Source organism: Podarcis muralis, chromosome 6 (genome assembly GCF_964188315.1).
Source record: "Podarcis muralis chromosome 6, rPodMur119.hap1.1, whole genome shotgun sequence".
NCBI lineage: Eukaryota > Metazoa > Chordata > Lepidosauria > Squamata > Lacertidae > Podarcis > Podarcis muralis.
In genome coordinates, this window is record NC_135660.1 from 99076283 (window position 1) to 99099633 (window position 23351).

General features: G+C 42.9%; 1 long non-coding RNA gene across 3 annotated transcripts in view; it reads left to right on the forward strand.

Moving 5' to 3' along the window:
• The window catches only part of LOC144328077 (uncharacterized), a 94676-nt gene that overhangs the window by 57435 nt on the left and 13890 nt on the right, over positions 1-23351 (forward strand). For all 3 annotated transcript variants that reach the window (XR_013393334.1, XR_013393333.1, XR_013393330.1), the window contains one exon: positions 3378-3477. This is a non-coding gene — a long non-coding RNA (uncharacterized LOC144328077). The remainder of the gene's footprint in view (positions 1-3377; positions 3478-23351) is intronic.

Genomic DNA, 23351 nt, shown 5'->3' on the forward strand with positions numbered 1-23351 from the left:
TGTTGAGCTTCAGACCATATTTTGCGCTCTCCTCTTTCAAGATTCCCCAAAATGAGTACATTGAGACATTCTACCAAAGGTAGACATGCATCCCTTTGTGCTGCCCACATCACTAACATTTTGGGGAAGTTATTTTTAATGTACTAGCTAATTATGGGGGGTATAATGTCACTAGAATACTATTTTGAGAATGACTTCTTTCAGCTGTGCTGAAATTATTCATTCTAGGGGCACCCCACTCCCTCCCCCATTTGGACTCATCTGTTGTATCCCCTATATCACACTCTGGGTTCTGTAAATAGCCAGTCACAGGATAAAAGTATTCTTTATAGTTTAGATGTCAGTCCTCTCATGTTGACAACTCTTGAAAGTACAAGCTTATCAAAATCGGTGAGAGCATGGGTAGCTTGAGCCTCTATTTCTTGTCTTGATATGAAATAAGTGGTTTGCCTCAAGACTAGCCAGTTACATCCTAGGGTTCCAGGTTTCTCCTGCAATATTCTTTCTTCTAATCGGCTCTGAGTTCTAGTAAAAATCAAGTAAAAAAGGCAGGATGGTAAGTAGTGGGGTAAACAGGGATATTGGAAATGCAAAACTTTTTTTCTTGGATTTGCGCACCTTAAGGGTTCACATATATCACTTTTTTTGTTCAGGTAAGAGAAGTTTGGTTTTTTAACAGCTTTTTAAAAAAGTATTTAAGGTAAGGAATGTGTGTTGAACAAGACAAAGCTGCACTAGGTTTTCTTTTTTATAATTTTATTTTTCATTTTCCCATTTTACAAATATTATCACACAAATACATTTATACAACAAATTTAAAACATCAAATCCTCGACCCTCCTCCCCACTTTCTGTGGTTATATATTTTATCACTGCATATCCAGTTCATACCTAATTACTATTTATCTTTTATATTCTATTTAAGTTATTCTCACTACACAATTTTATGTCAATCCTGCTAATGATTTAAATTGTTTACAATAATTCTAGAAATAATCAATAATTTTTTCTCCATTCCGTATTAAAATGTCTCTCTTCCTGACTTCTTAATCTTCCAGTAAGTTTCACCATTTCTGCATACTTCCAACAGTTGTTGTTGTGAATCTTCCTTGGTTGGAACCGTTCTTCTTCCTACCTCTGGGCATATGTCATTCGAGCATCGTGGTAGCCTACATGAATAGCTTCCTTTGTTCTTTGGGTACCTCTGAGCCTATTATTCCTAAACTTCTAGTTTTTAAATAAATATTATTTTCAACTCATTTTAAAATCATTTCCCAGAATGCTTTGTCACCGCCTTACAAGAGCACCATATGTGAAAAAGGTACCCTCTTTCTCCTTAAACTTCCAACAGGCATCCGATTCTGACTTCTACACTTTTTCTAGTTTACTAGGTGTGAGATACCATCTATATATCATTTTCATATAATTTTCTTTTATCACGTAACATGCTATAAATTTTAGCTCACCATTCCATAATCTGACATTTCATTATGTCCTATATCCATTGCCCAGTGTATAATTGATTATTTCACCTGTTCATCTTTGGTTTGCCATTCTAGTAGCATCTTATTCATTTTTGACAGAACTTTATTATTATTATTATTATTATTATTATTATTATTATTATTATCTAGCAGGTCTCTTTCTGGTTGGGAAGTTTGAGTCATAGCCATTTTTCTTATCCAGTTTAAATACCTCATTAAGCTGATAGTACTGCAACCAGCTTCTTACCATTCCTGCAACTTCCTCAAACCTATTAATTTAATCTCACCATCCACTTCTGTTAATAAAGTTCTAAATGTTACCCAGTCCTCTCTCATATTCCTTTTTTTAACCTCTATGGCTTGTATAGGCGAAAGCCATAAGGTTGTTTTCCTTCCCAGCAAGTTTTTATATTTATTCCATACTCTATACATTTTTTCCTGATTACATGATTCAGGAAAGCTTTATGCATTTTAGTTTTTCCATACCACAAATAGGCATGCCAGCCAAATTTATTATCGTGACCTAGATCCAAAACCTGTGTGTTTCTCAGTGTCAACCACTCCTTTAACCAGCAAAAACAGGATGTCTCATAATATAATCTTAAATCTGGCAGAGAGAATCCCCCTCTTCCTTTAGCATCTATCAGAATTTTATATTTTATCTGTTAAATAGTGGGTAGACATAGCAGACGACGCAGCGATTTCTCCAAAGCAGCTCTTGTTTATTCACAGGCCAGGCCAGAACAGAACTGAACAGCAAACAGCTCAGCCGGCCTGCTTTTATAGGCAGCCGGCTGTCAACATTGTAGCAACAACAACCCAGGGTTTCCCACCTAAAGTAACCGACGTGGACCTGAGTGAAAACTATATACACGATACTCCTGGTGGCCAGGGGGAGAACTTCAATACATAACATTATCCTTGTCCCCCACCCCTGGCAGACAAATCTAGAAACATCCTTTTGCCATTCTTTAAAGCATCCTGCATTGCTGATTGCCAGAGCTGTTTGAAATAAAAATAACATCTTTGGTAACACATTTGTTTTTATGACTGACATCCTTCCCATTGATGAAAGTTTCATCCTTCCTCATATTTCAGTATTTTTAAAACTCTTACCAGATTTTAATATAATTATATTTAAATAAATTAATGCTTCTTGCTGTTAACCACATTTCTAGGTAACCATTTTCTCTATTCTTAGACCAGTACTTATCTGTAGTTCAGTTTTAACATTTTCTCTCATATTTTTCACCAACATTTTATACTTAGTCTTTTTTAATCTGCTACCTGCTACTTCTCCAAATTTTCTGATTCCTTCCAGTGCCTTTGGGGTTCTTCCCCAGATATCATCACGTGGGCTGGGTTTTCTGAAGCAATGAAACAGTCCTGTTGCATCTCGCTGAGTGTTGAGATATCCCAGGGGTTCCAGGCACCTACCCAGGGCTCAGGTTTCCTTTTGGAATGAGAGACCGTGGAGGCTGTGGTGTCTGTGATATCTGATTTATTTATACGTATCTACAACGTGAGCCTGCGCTGCAGGGGTTCACAGCCCTAACACCCCAAAAGGGTCTTGTTTCTCCTGTGCATGGATTCAAACCAAGGTCTCTCTCGCTCTCTGCTTGCTGTTTTCCTCAGCTTTATTCCTTCTCCCGATTTGCGAGTTGAGAAAGGGGCCCTGCCCACTCGCTGTCTCTCTCAGAGCTCCTTCCTTGGTTCTCTCTGCACTTCACCAGGAGGCTGGCCTGACTTGATGAGCTTTTAACACTTGCTGAGTCCAGGGCACCCATAAACTCATTAACACTACTAATACTCTTTTAGCTAGTTCTGAAGGCAGACACTCCAGATGAACTTACCTCTTTCTTTCTCTTCCCTTTTTTTTTCTTTTCTTTTCAGCACCCTCAAGATATGTGGGCTCCATTCACGGCCACTCACTGTTCCAAGCTTCTTGCAGCAAGGCCAGTCTACATTTGTTAGATGATCTGTGTGGTACCAGGTAAGCAAACTGTAGCTTTTAGATCAAAATTTACAAGTTATTAAAATGCATGTTCTCCTAGCTGTGTGGAAGCTACTTTTTCACAATACCCTCCCACAATGTTTAAATTTCAATGCTGAATTTTTAAGGGAGAAATTTTTTTTATATCAATGTTTTCAAAGAATGTTTTTTTTCTAGCTACAGACTGAACAAGGAAAGAAGCAAAATATTTATTTTACCTGTTTCAAGCTACCATCCTAACTTTACTGAACTTGGAATTAAATCAAAATGAACTTCCTTCAGAGTAATGGATATAATGGAACTGATGTCCTGCAGTTGCTTAGGTACCGCAAGGATGTGCAGTTTGTTTCTGTGGGGTGGGAGGAAACACCCAGTTTGGGTAGGAACTGGACTCCCATCATACTTTTCCTGGCTTCTCCTTTATGTGCTGCAATGCTTTGACCACTTCTGCTTAGCTGGGCATACAGAAATGGAACAGGGGAAGAAGGCTTCACCTCTTCTCTGTGTCAGGTGCAGGGGTATAAAAACTTTAGAAGGCTACTTCCCACATAGGCGTGTGGAGCAATTATAAGCAGCAAATAGTCTTATTGCATCACAGTGTTGATGATATGGTCGCATAAGCTTTATATGGGCGCATTACATATTACCCTCATTTGGCTGAAGTGTAATACCAATGCAACTAAATTATTCCACTACCAGTAATGTTAAATGTTGTGAACTCAAAAGAAACTTTGATTCTGCAGGAGGAAACAGTATTTTAATTTCTGGAGAAAAGTGAGAAGGGGTTTGGGGAAAATAGTGAAATAATCTAAGGTAAGCATCAGTTGGTGGTTTTAAATCTGTGGTGCTATACTAGGGTTTTTTTGCGGGGGGGGCGCGTCATGTTAAAATTAAATATATCGAACACATTTTTTATAAAAAGTAACATTTGATCTGTTTGTTGCTATGAAAAAAACAAATGAATGGCCTTTATTTGGCTTTATTGTACTTGGCCAACTTTACTTTTGAAAGGCAACACACTTTCTGAATGTCAAGTTAAAACATTCATTACAGGACTTGAATAAAATGCCAAATTTAGTTCCACATGATATTTCCTTTTGCATAAATAGCCACTTGCCGGATTGCTTCTGGTGAACAGGAAGTCTCACCCGGTGACCAGGCAAGGTCATCCAGGAGGAAACATTTCTTCTGGTTTTTAATCTAGGTTGTCCATGATGTGGACAAATATCAGCTTCATCACATCTACAACCTACATCTCTGTGTTGGGGGGGGGGGGGCTTCTGGAAAGTGAATGACAGGAAGCGGGGTGGTTCTAAAGGATTTTAGCTCAAATTTGCTTCCCAAACCTACCCCCCCATAGACCCCTTAAAAATTGTTAATGGTCTTGGTGGACCACTTAATGATTTTTCTGCCTGTTATTAATGCTGTATGATTTTATTTGTGTTTTTATTGCTTATTTTATTTCTTTTATTTATTTCTTCTATATTTTATTATATTGCATTTTGTATTCCATTTCAGATTGTAATCCACTAAAAGGCAATTTAAGAAATTAAATAAGCAACAAATTTCAGTTAAAAAATGAATGTTAATATTTACAGTGGACATACAGTGGAGCCCTTGAATGAAACTTGTGGATTACTGGTGGTCCCTGGACCACAGACTGGAAACCCCTGTGCTAGAAAAACCTGTTACCATTCCAACCCTGGTTCTATTCTGCTTGAGGACAGACTGCTGTCTGTTGAATTCAGCAGAGCCATAAACTAGCCACTTTCCTGAAATACTCAGGTGCACAGCATGTGCAACATGGCATTGCTTGGTCAGGGTAGCAGAGAGCCCTCATACAGTAATCAGAGATGCAGAGACAAGATCAGAACTTTTCCAGAAATTGGGAATGGATTATTTGTTGTCAGAAGTGTTGAGTTGGTTACTTACATTCCCCGCCCCCCCTGCATGCATCTGGAACCTGGCAGGTGGAAGAGTGGTTTAGGGAGCAAGGGTTTCTGGGTAGAGTTAAGGACCAGTTACTGGAGAAAACAGTTACTGGAGAGAGTGCAGTTGCACTCATATCCTGCTTGTGGTCTTCCTACACACATCCGCTTGGCTACTGTGAGAACAGAATGCTAGACAAGATGGGTTTTTGGACTTATTGAACCCTGCTCTGAGAATCCTTACAATACCACCTTTTAACCATTTAATTTGAGTCAAAACACTTCGTAATCTAAAGATGGAACCCATGAATTGGCTAAATCTGCAGCTCTGGTTGAAATCCACAGGATTGAGTTGCATCCTAGAGTGTGTCAAAGCCCCAAAGAAAAGTAAGAGTTGGACAAATATGAGGGATAGTCATCTGCCTCCATATTTCTTCTTGACTCTGTGATGTTCATTGTGTGTTGATAATTCTAAAGGTGTCATTGACCAACAGTAAACCACACAATGCAGCTGGAGTTAACTCTTTATAAGCAAAAACACGATCTGCACAGAATTGGTGGAGTGTCAGGCCTAATAAGCACAGCAACTCATACCTGGTAGGCCTTGCCCCCATGAGGCAGTTGCTGAGATGGAAGATCCCTGCCTCTCCACAGCTCCTAAAGTCCCCTCCTCTCCAGGGCTTTCCCAAGCAATTGGAGACTGCACTTGTGTGAAGCCCACCTCTCCTCTTTTCTAAATTTGTTGGGATCCTTTCTGTTGTTGTGTGGCTCCAGTATACAAATTTAGGAGAAGGATCAAGAGAAGCAAGCTGTGTCAAAATATCACTTTTGTTTGGGGGGAGTTTACTTTTAAGGAAGGCATAAAAGGGTTGCTTAATATTAATTCATTTTTATTTAGTTTGGGTGTTGAATGTCTTCAGGATTCACTCCTCAGTTAATCTAACAATAGCTTGATTTTTTAAAAGAAAAAGAAATATTAAAACTATTATTTTAGTTGTCAAGGCAACAATGCTTACATACATGATTATGAAAAAGATTTATATAAAATGGTACATTAGGTTGTTATGGTAACTCCAATACTTTGAAAACACCAAACTGCCACTTTGGAGCACTGCTCTCCCCGCCACTCCCTGGCCAACCCTAGTGATAGCTTGATTTGCAGATTGGTTTTGAATATGGCTTAACTTGAAATTTTTGAACCTGATAAGGTTTTTGAGGGATGAGCACAAACTCTGTCCAGTAGGAACAATCCAGCAAAATGTAGTTGGAAACCCTGCACCATTCAGATGAATGGTGCTTAATTTAGTTGCAGCTGAGATTCATTTCATTGTTCTCAGCATGACTTAGTTATTCTGACAGATTTCCTCCTTGTGATGTGCAACATTTCCCCCTCCCCCGAAATGTAAACATTACTCCAAGAGATGAGCCATATCTACACAACCACCAAGCTAACTGCAGCAAAGCAGCCATGTGTTTGGGCCTGCTACTCCTGTTTTGACATATTGGTCCTTGGGCTCTGGCTGGGCTGTCCTATGTAGCTGATTGGTGCATCTACGCTGATGCTGTGCAGGCCTGATTTGGCCAGCATGGAATTCAACATTGGATGAATAGGCAGAAGCAAGGCCTTAGTTTTCTCCTCTGTCATCATTAGGGGTAGTAAGTTGCAATCCAGAGAAAGTGCTTGTCTCCTGAAGACAAAGAGAGCATGGAAGAAATAGATGAAATGGAAGAGGAAGGCTCTGCACAGAAGCTCAAATGGTCTTTGTGTATTTCAAAACCCAGCTGATATTTGGTTCTCCTCAACGGCTTCTCAGCAATAGGAGTCACTGCAGCTGTGGCTTTTCCTGGCCCACTCCTTCCCCACAGGTCCTTCTGCCCACACTTTCCTTCTGCCTGCTATGAGGCAAAATGAGAGCATTGCTTCCTCCCACAGATAGGGTGGAAATGGACAAGCGAAGCCACCAGGCAGTGAAGCTGTTAAAGAGACCTGCATATACCTGTGACAAGACCTTTAGCCATAATACATGCACAAAGGAATTGATAGTAGGCCAGATGAGTAACTCTGCAAAAAAAGAGTCACACTTTCTCCTATCGTTTAATGCTCCGTGCATATGTTCTGTGTTCACCCTGAATGTGCCCTAGTATTTTCTCCCATTCTTTTCTTTTTTGTTCTTGTTAGGTAATTTGTATTCCCTTCCTGTTTTGTCTCAAGCATGGCTTCAAGGCAGATTGATTATTTATTTGTTATATGGAATTTCTTTCCCTGGGACTTTGCCATAGGGCCCTATCTTATTACAATAAACTACATGAATTTAAAACAAATAAAACAGTTAAAACCATAAAACTAGAAAAGTGTAAAGTGTTGTTGTTATTGTTGTTATTATTACTACCACTACTGCTTTTACTAGTAGTAGTAGTAGTAGTAGTAGTAGTAGTAGTACTGTGGCCAGCCAAGTACTTGGCAGCCTCTCTCCCCATATTTTTCCTAGCATGTTGTCTAATTGCCAAACTGTACATTATGCTTAGTACGTAGCATATAACGTAGTTATGTCTTCATAATAGAGGTGGGGGATGAAATTCCTTCTGAAAAAAATAGCACTTGGTGAACAGAGATGTACTTCTTCCACCCCCAATGAGAATGGAAATTGCCCCTCCCACACAGAAAAAACCATGTGCTCAATTTTAGTTAAGCAAAATAGAAGAATTAGCAATATTCTATGTACAGTGGTAGGGACGCAGGTGGCGCTGTGGGTAAAAGCCTCAGCGCCTAGGGCTTGCTGATCGAAAGGTCAGCGGTTCGAATCCCCACGGCGGGGTGCGCTCCCGTTGCTCGGTCCCAGCGTCTGCCAACCTAGCAGTTCGAAAGCACCCCCAAGAGCAAGTAGATAAATAGGGACCGCTTACTGGCGGGAAGGTAAACGGCGTTTCCGTGTGCTGCGCTGGCTCACCAGATGCAGCTTTGTCACACTGGCCACGTGACCCGGAAGTTTCTCCGGAGAGCGCTGGCCCTCGGTCTCTTGAGTGAGATGGGCGCACAACCCCAGAGTCTGTCAAGACTGGCCCGTACGGGCAGGGGTACCTTTACCTTTATGTACAGTGGTACCTCTGGTTACGTACTTAATTCGTTCCGGAGGTCTGTTCTTAACCTGAAGCACCACTTTAGCTAATGGGGCCTCCCGCTGCCGCCGCGCCGCTGGAGCATGATTTCTGTTCTCATCCTGAAGCAAAGTTCTTAACCCAAGGTACTATTTCTGGGTTAGCGGCGTCTGTAACCTGAAGCATATGTAACCCGAGGTACCACTGTAATGTGTAGTTTGATCATGACAGTCATGAGGTGTGCAGGCCTTATGTGCTTCAACACTCACAATGAGTTGTGGTTGAAGTTCAGTCTTTTGTGAAGAAATGACTACATGTAACCATAACTTAATCAGGAGTATCCATTTCTCCTGCGTCTAGGGATGTAGTGGACTAGAACTTCATGCCCTGAGATTCAGAAGGAGTAGCCTGAGAGATAAAGGGCAGAGCCTCGGGAAAAAGGCACCAGACCAGTTTGGGAGCAGAGAATGGCACCTGGTCAGTCAAGGTAAGGCCATGGCAGCGCCTAGTGCCTTAGCCGTAGAGCTTGCTGGACAGACAATACACGGCGATGGCTCAGACAGCAAAAGAGAGGTGAAATAGCTTAGCCTCATTTGTTCTGGGAGATTTTATTCCTCCTAGAGACCCAGAGAAAGAGAAATGTCAGATCAGGACCTAACGTGACAAACATACAACACACACGCATCAAGCAAACTTTTCTCAAGAGGATATTGACCTTTAGTGAACTTCTCTATGAACTGGGGTTAGGTTTCAGGTTTTGTAGTTTTAACTCTGCTGCATATGGTATTACAGGGTTTGGGGTTTTCTAACAAACACAAAATGCGGGCTGTAATCAACATAGTGGTTTTAGAGTTCCATGAGCTTTGAGGGCACTATGTCCATATACAAGGTTTGGCACAGGCTCTTAAGATTTTGATAGAACTGTGCATGGTTTTCCCACCTGTTGCCATAGCATTCCTGGGGGCTGCCAGGAGAGATGGAATGCTGCAGAATTATTGTCTTGAGGAAACAGATACTTTATAAACACACAAGGCCATTCAGCAGCTGGAGTTCTTCAAGGAATGTCTCCTAGAGTATTTGTAGTCTGCAGACCACCATTATAGAGCACAGCAAAACAGCATGGAATGGATCCTCTTTCTTGGTTAAACCATTACTTCACTGCCATGGGTTTTGCCCCTGTAATTTTGCCTCACGTAGCTAAAAATCATTTACAGTGGTACCTCTAGTTTCGAACTTAATTCGTTCCGGAGGTCCGTTCTTAACCTGAAACTGTTCTTAACTAGAGGCATCCTTTCGCTAATGGGGCCTCTTGCTGCCGCTGCGCCGCCAGCACACAATTTCCGTTCTCATCCTGGAGCAAAGTTCTCAACTCAAGGTAACTTCCAGGTTAGCGGAGTTTGTAACCTGAGGCGTTTGTAACTCAAGGTACCACTGTATACCCCACATACCTTCACACATGGTATTTTTTAAAAGTTGTTTGACAGTTTTTTTATGTCAAGCACATGGCAAAGTCCCATATGTTGGTCACAAGTTATGCAGGCCTGCTCTGACATAATTTGCAAACTGAATGCTTCCAGTGTGTCACAAATGTAACTAAACATATATTTTCTATATTTCCCGTTTTCTGTATATGAATTCAGCACCACCCTCATCCTAACCCCTTTTGACATATAGGAGGGTAGATAACTTCCCACTCTACCTAAACACTTTTTAAAACACTGTCCTGGTATTTTCCTTTGAGGGAATAATTCAAAACAGCTGAATCTTTAACCCTGAAATTTGACAAACACACAAAGTTTAATCGGTAGCATGTGGTTGCCTGTCTTTTTTCAAAGGGTTGAGACCTTGGCTCTTTTGGATCCCTCTATTCTGTACATTTCTTAACATTGGAACTGATAGTGATACAATTCTGGGACTATGTAATTTTTATGTTAATTTGTAATGGTTTCCTTAGTTTATATGTTTTCAGGCTCTACTGTTATATGCAACATTATTAGCCATTAGACTATAGTTTAGACAAAATTTTGGTTTCAGAAAGATCTGTTTATGTTGGGAGTTGTTGGCATCCATCCATCCATCTTGAGAGACAATGGCATGCACCTCCAGGAGTGAAACCAAACCAAAGAGGCCTCCCTGGGGTGCAAGCCTGGGCAGTGTGCATGGAGGTCCTGGGCTGCCCAGACGACAAGACCTCCTTCTTGGCCTCGCTGACGTGGTCCAAAGGAAAGCAGAGCAGTGCGTTTGGCATCAGCTTTGTTGCAGGAGTTGCTGGAGGGAGGCATGCCAGGTGCCATCCAACTGTCTTAGGGACGGACTCCACTCCAGATTTGTTTGCTCATTAGCTCTTTCTTCTCTTGAAGACATCCCACAAGGGTGCAGAGGTTAAGATCAGTTTTCTTCCCTTGTGGGACCACAGCTATTGATACAGCACTTGATTTGAATGGAGAATACCACTGGGTATACTGTGATATCTTTACTTAAAAGGAACTTAAATAGCAGGTGATAAGAGAGAGACCTTAAAGAACTCCAGCCAGTCAAGAGTTGACAAAACTGGGATAGATGGACAAATAGTCTTACTGGTATAAGGCAGTTGCAGAATTTGTTAAAATGTGGAATAGCATTTAAAATAGCCTTCAAGGAACAATAGAATTTTTTACCATTGACCATGGCATTGTCCTGGGCCAGCTCTGTGGAATGGGAATTGAGGGCACTATTTTATCCCCAGTGCTATTTAATATCTACATGAAGCTCCGTTTTTTGGAGTTTTGTGGTCAGGCAGCATCAATATGCTGATGACGCGCAGTTCTATAACATCTGAATCTGTAGCAGCCATGTAGGACCTGTATCAGGGCCTGGACACACTGGTGGGAGGGATGAAGGAAAATAAGCTGAATGCTGGCAAAATGGAGGAACTGTGGGTGACTGGTTCCCATGTCAGGGAAACTGTCCAATTGCCTGCCCTGGATGGAGTTTCATTCATCCTGAAAGAGCAGGTATGCAGTCTGGGGGTGTTTCTGGACCCAGCTCTGTTACTGGAGGCCGAAGTAGCTTCAGTGGCTAGAAGCACATTTAGCAGCCGTACCTGGAATGGCAGCTCTGACCGTTCCTGAATTGGGAGAATTTGGATACTGTGGTTCAGGCAGTGGTGGCTTCAAGGCTGGATTTTGTGTGGAGCATTCCTTGCACTTGATCTGGAAACTGCAGCTAGTGCAAAATACTGCAGTGTGGTTGCTGACAGGAGTGAGACCCTGACAGCATATATCACCTCTGCTCAGAGATTGGCACTAGCTGCTGATTGGTTACCCGGCAAAGTTGTGTATCACTATTGGTACAGAAAGCCCTTAACAGCTTGTGAACAGTTTACTTGCAGGGTCATCTTATCCCATATTTGCCCAGTCAGCGACTTCAGTCAGCAGAGCAGGCACCATTACAGGTGCCACACCTACACTTTGGAGCTCCCTGACTATTGGCATCAGGCAGGTGTCTATTCTTTTCAGCACCTGCTTAAAACTCCCCCCCCCCTTTTAGGCCAGGCTATCCAGACATGTAGAAGTTGACATGTTTTAATCTCTTCTTAGTTTACATGGTTCATGCTGGGATTGGGCTCATCCGAAGCGCAGATCAACTGGCTGCTACCTAGACCTTTCCGAGCTGTTGACCAAGCCTGTGCCCAGTAAGCTGCGCATGAGCAGGTGGGAAAGACTCCCTGAGGGGTCTCTGCTGGCCCCTCTCTTAGCGGCCCCCCCCTCTGCCTTTAGGGTCTCCCATATACTCTGACAACACCCCCCCCCCGCTCTCTCAGCCCTAATTAAAAGTTCTTTCTCTAAGGCCAATGGGCATTTGGAGAGCTAGCTCGGAGATGAACCACATCACTTTGGGTACCTCTAAGAGCAATTCTTGAATGTAAGTTAAAATACACAGCTCTCATGTAAGGTCAGGGAAAGCCGCCCCCCCCCCCCCCCGGTATGTGTTTGTCCTGAAATCTTAGCAGACTGAAGCACCTAGCAAAGAAAGGGGTGGGGGTGGGGGAGGGAAAGTGTGGAGGAAATGGCAGAAGCACCTGGCACCCCATTTCCCCCCACAAAGGCTTTGCTCCTTTCCTTTGATCACTATCTTTTTCTTAGAAGACATCTGAAGGCAGCCCTCTATAGGGAAGTTTTTAAATGTTTAATGTTTTATTATGTTTTTATATATGTTGGAAGCTGCCCAGAGTGGCTGGGCAACCCTGTCAGATAGGCAGGTACTATTACTACTACTACTACTAATGGAATAGGATGTGCCTCTTTTCATCAGAGATGTGTTGGAGGGTATGGCATGCGTGTCCACAGTGTGCATGTGCTGTGGAAGGCGTGGGGGCTCCACATCCTCTTTTTTGCTCTTCAAAATATGGCAATCCATCAAGGATGCTATCCTATACCCACTTACCTGGGAGTAAGTCCCACTGAACTCAGCGCACCTTATTTTGAGCATAAATGGGATTGTGCTATAAGTCACTTCAAAAATTTGACTCGAAGTCCCTGGGTTTCCCTGGCCATTCATAATGCATGCTGAATTTCGGTATATTTTTATATGGGCATACTGGAACTTGGGCCAAACTTACCAGCGTTGTGAGCAAAACATGTAAATTTGCTAAAATCAATGTTGCATAGATGGAACATCCTAAATAAGTACAGAATCACTCATAGAAAAAACACTGAGGGGAATATAGAATATTAATCTTTAAAATCGGGAAACACGTTAGCCTGGTTCCCAAACTATATAATTTCCACACTGTCTCCTTGTTGGTACTGAAAGATAGGCTCTCTCTTTTTCCTTTTTAGTTGTGCATTATTATTACATGTCTTTCCCCCCTCTCAAAAATAAATAAATCGCCATTTTGTGGCTGATTGATGACTAACAAAGACTGTGAGGAATAGAAAGTAAACTGTGGCATGGAAGGCATTTCAATGGGAATACAAGATTGGTGTGTTTTGTTTAGCCTTTTTATTGTTGCTGACTGGCTGCCTTTGCAAACGACTTTACAGTGTCTGGAAGGAGTCCAGGCCCAGAATCTGAGGAGCCAAACTTGGGCAAGTGCCACCAACGGTTCTTTTCTTTTGGCACTGATGTCTTCCTGGCAAGAAGCAAATACTACAGAGAGGCCTCTAACTCATTTCTCCATCAGAGCCGCCTGAATGTACAGAGACGCTAAACCAGCTGTGCTTTGCTCTGAATATTACCTGCAACCTTTTGCTATGGAGTGCAGAGTTGGAGCTGCTGTGTCTAAGGATTTCTCCCTACCAGTCTTGATAATTGATGACATGGTGAGATGGGAAACTCCCCCATATACAGTCTCTGATCCATTGTCACTGCAGGAAAGTTCACATTTGCTGTGGGCATTGCCCTATCCCTTCCTCTCTCTGTATTATGGTGGATTTGTGACACGACATTGCACACAAAAACATATTCACGCACTCAATCACCATATACGCTCTGTCAATTTCTTTTTCTTCTTCCTTATATTTTAAAATAAAAGACATACCAGGCAGCACATCCATTGCATTAGCAATTCATATTGATCTTTGATCAAATTCTAATTGCTTCTTTTATCCCTTACATGGTATTTTATTGTATTACAATTTGAATTCTATGGAATTAAATTGTAATACAATATAGCAGGGGTGGCCAGCTCCCAAGAGACTGCGATCTACTTTTTTATGGCTACAGGGCCTAAGATCAAGGGGAAACAAACAGCCTCACTGAGTGAACTCCTCTTCCGTTCTGCAGATCGTGCAACAGTGGAGGGTGGGGCAGGATTCTGTTTTACCAACACAAAGGAAAGGGACCCAGCAATCGACAGTGATCAAAACCTCACAGGGATCTACCTGTAGATCGCGACTGACCTGTTGGACACTCCTGCAATACAGAATAAGTAATAAAAATATAATTAAAATCACACCACATCTAGCACAGCCATATTTCAGTTGCTACAATAGGCAGAAAAATCATAAAGTGGTCCCTGAAGGCCCTCGGCAATTTTCAAGTGGTCTATGGAAAAAGAAGCTGCTCATCCACTGAGATAGAGTAAAGCCTTTGTCCTAAGACTAGAACTCATGGACATCCAATCATAGAATTGTATAACAGGAAGGGAGGGACACTGAGGGTCACAGAGTCCAACCCCCTGCAATGCAGGGATTGCAACTAGGTCATCCAAGACCATCCAGCCTCTGCTTAAAAACCTCCCAAGGAAGGAGGGTCCACCACCTCTCATGGGAGTCCACTGTTGAACAGCTCTTAGCGTCAGAAAGTTCTTCCTGGTGTTTAGTCGGAATCTCCTTTCTTGCAACTGAAGACATTGGTTCAGGTCCTGCCCTCTGGAGCAGGAGAAAAGAAGCTTGCTCCATCTTCCATGGGACAGACCTTTACATATTTGAAGATGGTTATCACATCTCCTCTCAGTCTTCTCTTTTCCAGGCTAAACATACCCAATACCCTCAACTGTGCCTTATAAGCAAGACTGAATTAAGCAAAATAAGTTTGTCCTTAGGTCTTCTAGCAGTTGGTCCCTTACCTTTCCCGTCCCGACCTGGCCACAGTGATCCATGCAACGGTCATCTCCAGGCTTGACTACTGTAATTTGCTCTACGCGGGGCTGCCCTTGAAGCTGTCCCAGAAACTCCAGCGGGTGCAGAATGCTGCAGCGAGGCTCCTCACGGGGTCTCTGCCATGGGAGCATATTCACCCGGTGCTTTTCAAGCTGCACTGGCTCCCGGTGGAGTACAGGGTCAGATTTAAGGTGCTGCTTTTGACCTTTCAAGCCCTTCACGGCCTAGGACCCTCGTACCTATGGGACCGCCTCTCCCGGTATGCCCCACGGAGAGCCTCAAGGTCCATAAATAGCAACACCCTAGTGGTCCCAAGCCCTAAGGAAGTTACATTGGCTTCAACCAGAGGCAGGGCCTTTTCAACTCTGGCTCCGGCCTGGTGGAACGCTCTGCCTCCTGAGACCAGGGCCCTGCGGGATCTGATTTCTTTCCGCAGGGCCTGGAAGACAGAGTTGTTCCGCCTGGCCTTTGGCTTGGAGCCAATTTGATTCCCTCCCTCTCTTTCTTTTTTCTTTTCCTTCTCTTCCTGCAATGAGGCTACATTTTAATATTTTAATGTTTCAATATTTTAATGTTGTATTTTAATCTTGTTTTTAAGTTGTATTCATTCAACTTGTTTTTATTATTGCTTGTTAGCCACCCTATTATTATTATTATTATTATTATTATTATTATTATTATTATTATTATCTAGAGAAGGGGGGCACCACAGTAATTTTCCATTGCTGGATTTTAAACATTAATGGTCACAAATTGCTCAGATGAAGTATACAGTGGTACCTCGGGTTACATACGCTTCAGGTTACATACGCCTCAGGTTACAGACTCCGCTAACCGAGAAATAGTACCTCGGGTTAAGGACTTTACCTCAGGATGAGAACAGAAATTGTGCTCCGGCGGCATGGCAGCAGCGGGAGGCCCCATTAGCTAAAGTGGTGCTTCAGGTTAAGAACAATTTCAGGTTAAGAACGGACCTCCGGAACGAATTAAGTTCTTAACCCGAGGTACCACTATATTTAAAATCCCAACAGAACAACTATGCAACAAGGCAGGCAGGATGCCTTATCTCTACTAGGTAGAGGCAGAAGTGTTATGTAGGATTAGTTTTGAGGATGTGATCAAAGACTTTGCAATTAGAAAAAGGAGGATATTTTTTTCAAATATAAAGTGGAAGTATACAAAACTTAGCATTATTTTCCATCTTACTGTAGGTTTTGTTTCATTTTAAAAAATACAAAATATGGTTTATTATTGTTTATATTTTGATTTAGATATATATGGGGGCACCAAGTGCTTAGTGCCTCTAAAGGTCTTTATCTAGCTCTTCTCATAAGTTTCCAAATCCTCAATCATCTTCTACACAAGCTCCAGCACCACAATATCCTTCTGACCACATTTAGGGTTGCCATATTTCCAAAAGTGAGCTTTTGTTGAGTTTTTTGGGGGAACATCTCTCCCCCAAAAACTAAAGTCTTTTGCAGCATTTTTCTTTTTAAATCACCCTAGTTGCCATACAGCCAGGTTTTCCTGGACATTTTGCTGAGTCAGCAAAAACCTGCATTTTGACAGTCCAATTCCTGGATGTGTGGCAGCCCTATTAGTACTGTGACTTCCTACGATCAGGACACTAGACTTCAATTGATGCAGCCTAGAATAGCTTTAGCTTTTTTTGCTGCTGCATCACACTATTGACTTATGTTAAGCTCGGGGTCTACAAATACTCAGAGATCCTTTTCCCATGTTCTGCTGGCTCCTGCAGCCAATCGGAAGCTGCGCCTTGGTTTTCGAACGGTTCCAGGAGTCGAACAGACTCCTGGAACAGATTAGGTTTGACAGCCAAGGTACCACTGTTTGGCTAAGATTAGCACGTGCTGAAATGGCTTGAGGGTTTGTTGAAATGCAGGCACCATAGAACTAAGGGACTCTTGAGTGTATATGAAACTCTTCCCATTGTAGCACTCTTACTGCTGTATCAGACCCAGAGAGGAATCAGGTCAACCATGTTCATGGGAAACAAAACTCAGGAAACAAGTCCTATTTGGGGCATGGAAAGAAGAGCCCTTACCAGTTCCTTCCCCTTCACAGCCTTCCCGCAAGTGTGGATCATCTCCTTGGCTAGTATTTGCCCACTGTGCCCCAAGGAGTTTGCAGTTGATTTCCTAACACCTTTGAGGTTAGAAAATTTGGAACACAACACCAGAGACATCCCGACTGCGACACACATTCAGATTCTTCTCATTATTAAATAGATAGCTAATATACAGATAGCTGTACTTTTTATCAGTACAGTCATACCTCAAGCTAAATATGCATCAGGTTGAGCACTTTCGGGTTGCATGTGCAGACGCTCAAAATGACGTCACGCGCATGTGCGGAAACGGCGAATCATGACACACAGGCGTGGGTTACGTTCGCTTCAGGATGCAAATGGGGATCCGAAACGGATCCTGTTCGTATCCAGAGGTACCACTGTATATAAATCCCGTCCAACAATGTATGCAAAAAGTTAATTTTAGTCTGAGAACTTGGTTGCTTGAAGCTTGTTCTTATAAGTAATTGACAGTGACAGTGCTTTAATACAAGAGAATTTGAATGAGGTTGGGGTTTGTTTGTTTGTAAGCATAGCATTTCCCCACCCCAGTCTGGAAAGTGAATAGAGGACTACCTTGATGTTAAGAGTCTTGTTAATTTTATGGCCCATTTTCACATGGAGATCAGCTTTTATTTTCCACATCTGCCTTTATTCTCTGCTCCATCATCAGTAAGGTTTACTGAGCAGAAACAGTGGGAGTATTATGGGAAGAAATCTAATCAATGCAGCGCTGAGGGACAGTCCTTCAAAATTCTCCCTCATGGCCGTGTGCCAGATTGGAGGTCATTGTGAGGTTATCCTGTCTGACTTTCACACAAAAAACCCCCATCCAACTTCTCTCTCTGTGTGTAAGAAAGAGTGCTGGCAGTCCGAGTGTAATAGAAACCTTGTTAAAATAAGTTCCTAATATACATGCACCTGTTATGCCACCCTCCCTAGCACAAAAGCTGTGTTTCCTATTTTAAACGCTTTGCGTGTCAGTCTGCATTCCCGCCCGTCTGCAGTTGGTCTGGTGTGGTGCAGCCAAAGCACTCAAATGCCAGACCTCCAGCAAATGTCCGAGGGGTGCAGAAAGTTGCCGCAAGCAGATGTCCGCAAACCTTGCCAAGCACTAATTTTCATGTCAGCCAGTTTGAAAGCTTCACTGGCTAATCCACATTTCGTGATGCAGAAGAGACACCACATAAATGTGTGGCCTTATTAAGTATGTATTTCTTTCAGAGGCCTGTCCCTTTATCAGGTAGCCATGCGGGAAAGTGCATTGACAGAAACTGATGTGGCAGATTTAGTGGGGGGGGGGGACTGTTAATAGAATAACTTAGGCAAAAATATCTTTTTTCCTCATCCAGTCAGCTCTCATTCTTCTCAAATTTTAAACATTTGTCAGATCGTATACTTCCGTAGGCTGTTACCTTGTGTCTGTGACTAACGTAAGTTGCCCAGTGGTGAAAGTTATAACCCTCTGTGAATAGCTTAATCTCCCTTTCAACCAGCAATAATTCAACTTGGTTACAGAGACGGGCCCTAGTTCAGTAAATGTACTCTTAGTACTGCCATCCCTTTGCCAAAAAGGTCTGCCACAACATGCCCCACCAAGGCAAATGCAGCCCACCAGTCATATGTCTGCCAAGCGCTTGACTGTTTTCTCAGTCCAAGGCAGGCTGCGTTGTGCCGGGTGGGTCACAGGATGTGCAGACCTGATCTAAAACAAAATTTAACATTGTGAAAACACAGCATAACTCCTCCAGCAAGGGAGCACAGAAGCCAAAATGAAATTGGCCATTAAAAAGCCCTCCACTTTTTAGAGAAAAGAGCCTCAAGCTGATGTCAAATGAGATTTAATTTTTTAAAAGTATAAAAAGCCCAAGGAGTTTTGATTAAAAAGTCTTTCCTGGGGCAAAGAATTTTAATGCTGTGTTCTTAAAGAGAAATTTTTCGATGGTTATCTTTCCATATCTCAGTCAGCACCAGTTTGAAGCTCCTGTCCCATGTGTCCCTCTCACCTTGGAGCCGCCCCTCCTCATTTTTGTTTCCCTGGTTCTTTTAAACTTTCCCTTTTAAAATATGTGCACAGGAAGTGCTCCAACCCTGGGAAGAGGAGACAGCTTTCATCTTCTCTAAACTGGACTACCAAGGTGTTTACCAGAAGGAAGAGGGATACCTGCTGTGCTGAGCACTTTTGTGGACTCACTGCTATCCACTCCAGCATTTGAACCCTGCTGGTAATATCTAAACTGCCTTTTCCTTTTCAGTGGAGATTGCTCTTCAAGTTGCTTTCAGCATCCTCAGCCTGTACTCAGCCAGCCCTCACCAATAAATTATAATAATATCACAGTTGTGAACAAATACAGAAAACTGAAACACCACAAAGGGAGGTGTTTTGGTATTTTAAAATCTCAGAAGCCCAACTTTTTGCATCAAAAATATTTCAAAAATAGCCTGGAGCACTAATTTGCTTGTGTAGCACCAGCAAGTACTGTATAGCACAAAAGATGAGCCCCAGGGATGGGGTGGTGAGTGGAGACAGAGTAACAGAATATTGAACTTCTATATTTGAAACTCCTAATGACAAAGAATCTAAGAGGTCTGATACACATTGTCTATTAAACTCCCCCTTTCCTTTCCCCCAATTGCTATAGCACCACACTGCAGTACGTTGCACTTCTTGCTAAAACTGTTTTCTAATAACTGAGCTTGAAGCATGATTGTTATAGACCATTACTCAATTGCTCAGCTTGTTGTCATGCATTGAGTCAGGGCAGCAGCTGAAGAAGGAACAAAAAGGGTTTTCTTGTGTGAGTTTCTTGTGGCTGTTTAGCTGCTCTCTCTGTGCAAAGGTCAGAGGGGGCAGGGCTTCTGTTGAGGTAGGTGATTAGATGTGGGAGGAGCTTATCAGAGCTTTAGGGTAGCGGCGCGCGCCTAGCGGCGCGCGCAGTTTGATCCATATTTTAGATTTAGGGGAGCTAGTCTCAAACATTTGTTGGGGGAGACCTAGGTTTTTTGGGAGGGATTTATTTGTCCTGTCTCCACACTTTTTATGATAGAGGACCACTATAGTCACCCCCAACGACACGTTCCCAAGATGGAGGGTGAGGGAACAGCTGCAGTCGCCTGTGGTTCCTGCGCAATGTTTGCCATCTTGCCAAAGGTTGCAGGCAGCTTTACCTGCAGCAATTGCATGTTGATTGCCCTCTTAAAAGACAAAGTCCAGCAACTGGAGGAACGTGTAGCTACGCTCCAAAGAATTAGAGAGCTGGAACTCTTCTTGGAAGCAACAGAGCACACCGTCTCCACCAAGGAAGAGACAGGGGACTCCCCTGAGAAGGTGGCTAGTTCACCAACACAGGAGTCAGATATATGGAGAAACGTGACTCAAAGAAGTAGGAGGCCCAGGGTTCGCTCTGATTGTTTAGAAATACGCAATCGCTTTGAGGTCCTTTCCCCTAGCATGGAAGACGAAGAGCAGACTCCATTTGAGGATCTCTCCCTCATTACAGTCGATCAGGTATATGAAGACGAGGAGCAAAGGCAGTCCTCTGGGAATGTCCAGGCGACCTTGGAACCGACAGCTCACAGAAGAACCCCGACCAGACCTAAGAGTAGTGGTGATAGGGGATTCCCTACTGAGGGGAACAGAAGCAGTGATCTGTGGGCCTGACAAGATGTCTCGGGAAGTGTGCTGTCTCCCCGGGGCTAAGATCCAAGATGTAACTGAACGACTGCAAGGAATCATAAAACCCACTGACAAATACCCCTTCCTCTTGGTTCATGTGGGAACCAATGACACTGCAAGCAATAGCCTCCAGAAGATCAAAAGAGATTACGAGGCTCTGGGCAGGAAATTGAAGCAATTAAATGCACAAATTGTCATCTCATCTGTCCTCCCAGTTGAACGACGTGGCCCAGGGAGAGAGGGAAAAATAGTGGAAGTGAACAACTGGCTTCGCAAATGGTGCAAACAAGAACGGTTTGGATTCTTAGATCACGGAATGCAGTTTCTTGAAGATGGACTTCTGGCAAGCGATGGGCTGCACCTCACAACAGTTGGGAGGAATGTTTTTGCAAAAAATCTCAGAAACCTCATCAGGAGGGCTTTAAACTGACTAATGTGGGGGAGGGAGACAGTGCTCCTGAAGGTAGGAGTCTATCAATTGATGAAGATGATCATCCAAATGTCATAGACCGAATGGAGCAAAGAGCATGCAGACCTAGTGGTGGGAGGAGAAAATCCTTAAATAAGAGACACGGGGGAATGATTAATGGACTTCAATGTCTGTACACTAATGCGCAAAGCATGGGAAATAAACAAGATGAGCTTGAGCTCCTGGTACAGCAAACTAAATATGACATAATAGGAATCACTGAAACCTGGTGGGATAAATCCCACGATTGGAATGTAATAATGGAGGGATACAATCTATTTCAAAGAAACAGACCAGACAAGAAAGGAGGAGGAGTGGCGTTATATGTCAGGGATGTGTATATCTGTGAAGAGATCCAAGATTTAGAACCTCAAAGCCAAAGTGAGAGCATTTGGGTCAAAATTAAGGGAGAGAAGAATAACAGTGACCTCATTGTGGGAGTTTACTATAGATCCCCAAGCCAAACGGAGGACATAGATGATGCCTTCCTGGAACAGATGGCCAAGCATGCAAAAGGAAGGGAGATAGTAGTAATGGGGGACTTCAATTACCCGGATATTTGTTGGATGTCAAACTCAGCCAAGAGCATAAGGTCAAACAGATTCCTCACTGCCCTTGCAGACAACTTCATTGTCCAGAAAGTGGGAGAAGCAACAAGAGGAACAGCCATTTTAGATCTGGTCCTAACCAATGTTGATGACCTGGTTAGTGGGGTAGAAGTGGAAGGATCATTAGGCGCGAGTGATCATGCTCTTCTGAAGTTTACTATACAGCGGAAAGGAGCAGCCAAGCATACCAGGACTCAATTTCTCGACTTTAAGAAAGCCGACTTCATAAAGCTTAGGGAAGTGCTGGGTGAGATCCCATGGACAGTAATACTAAAAGGAAAGGGAGTTCAAGATGGCTGGGAGTTTGTTAAGAGGGAGATAGTAAAAGCACAACTTCAGGCAATACCAATGAGACGGAAACATGGAAGGTGCCTAAAGAAGCCAGGGTGGCTATCTAAAGAACTTTTAACTGAGTTAAGATTAAAAAAGGATGTGTACAAAAAATGGAAAAGGGGGGAAACCACCAAAGAGGAATTCAAACAAATAGCCAGCACGTGTAGACACAAAGTCAGAAAAGCTAAAGCACAAAATGAACTCAGGCTTGCTAGAGAGGTTAAAAGCAACAAAAAAGGCTTTTATGGGTATGTTCGTAGCAAAAGGAAGAACAAAGAAACCGTGGGGTCACTCAGAGGAGAAGATGGTGAAATGCAAACAGGGGACACAGAAAGGGCTGAACTCCTCAATGCCTTCTTTGCCTCAGTCTTCTCCGATAAAGAAAACAATGCCCGACCTGAAGAATTTGGAGCAAATGATTCAGCAGAGGAAACACAGCCCAGAATAACTAAGGAGATAGTACAAGAATACTTGGCTAGTCTAGATGTATTCAAGTCTCCAGGGCCAGATGAACTGCATCCGAGAGTATTAAAAGAACTGGCAGATGTGATTTCAGAACCACTGGCAGTCATCTTTGAGAATTCCTGGAGAACAGGCGAAGTCCCGGCAGACTGGAGGAGGGCAAATGTTGTCCCTATTTTCAAAAAGGGGAAAAGAGAGGACCCAAATAATTACCGCCCAGTCAGTCTGACATCAATACCAGGGAAGATTCTGGAGCAGATCATTAAGCAAACAGTCTGTGAGCACCTAGAAAGGAATGCTGTGATCACCAATAGTCAGCATGGATTTCTGAAAAATAAGTCATGTCAGACTAACCTGATCTCGTTTTTTGACAGAATTACAAGCCTGGTAGATGAAGGGAACGCAGTGGATGTAGTCTACCTTGATTTCAGCAAGGCATTTGACAAGGTGCCCCATGATATTCTTGTAAAGAAGCTGGTAAAATGCGGTCTTGACTATGCTACCACTCAGTGGATTTGTAACTGGCTGACTGACCGAACCCAAAGGGTGCTCATCAATGGTTCCCCTTCATCCTGGAGAAGAGTGACTAGTGGGGTGCCACAGGGTTCTGTCTTGGGCCCGGTCTTATT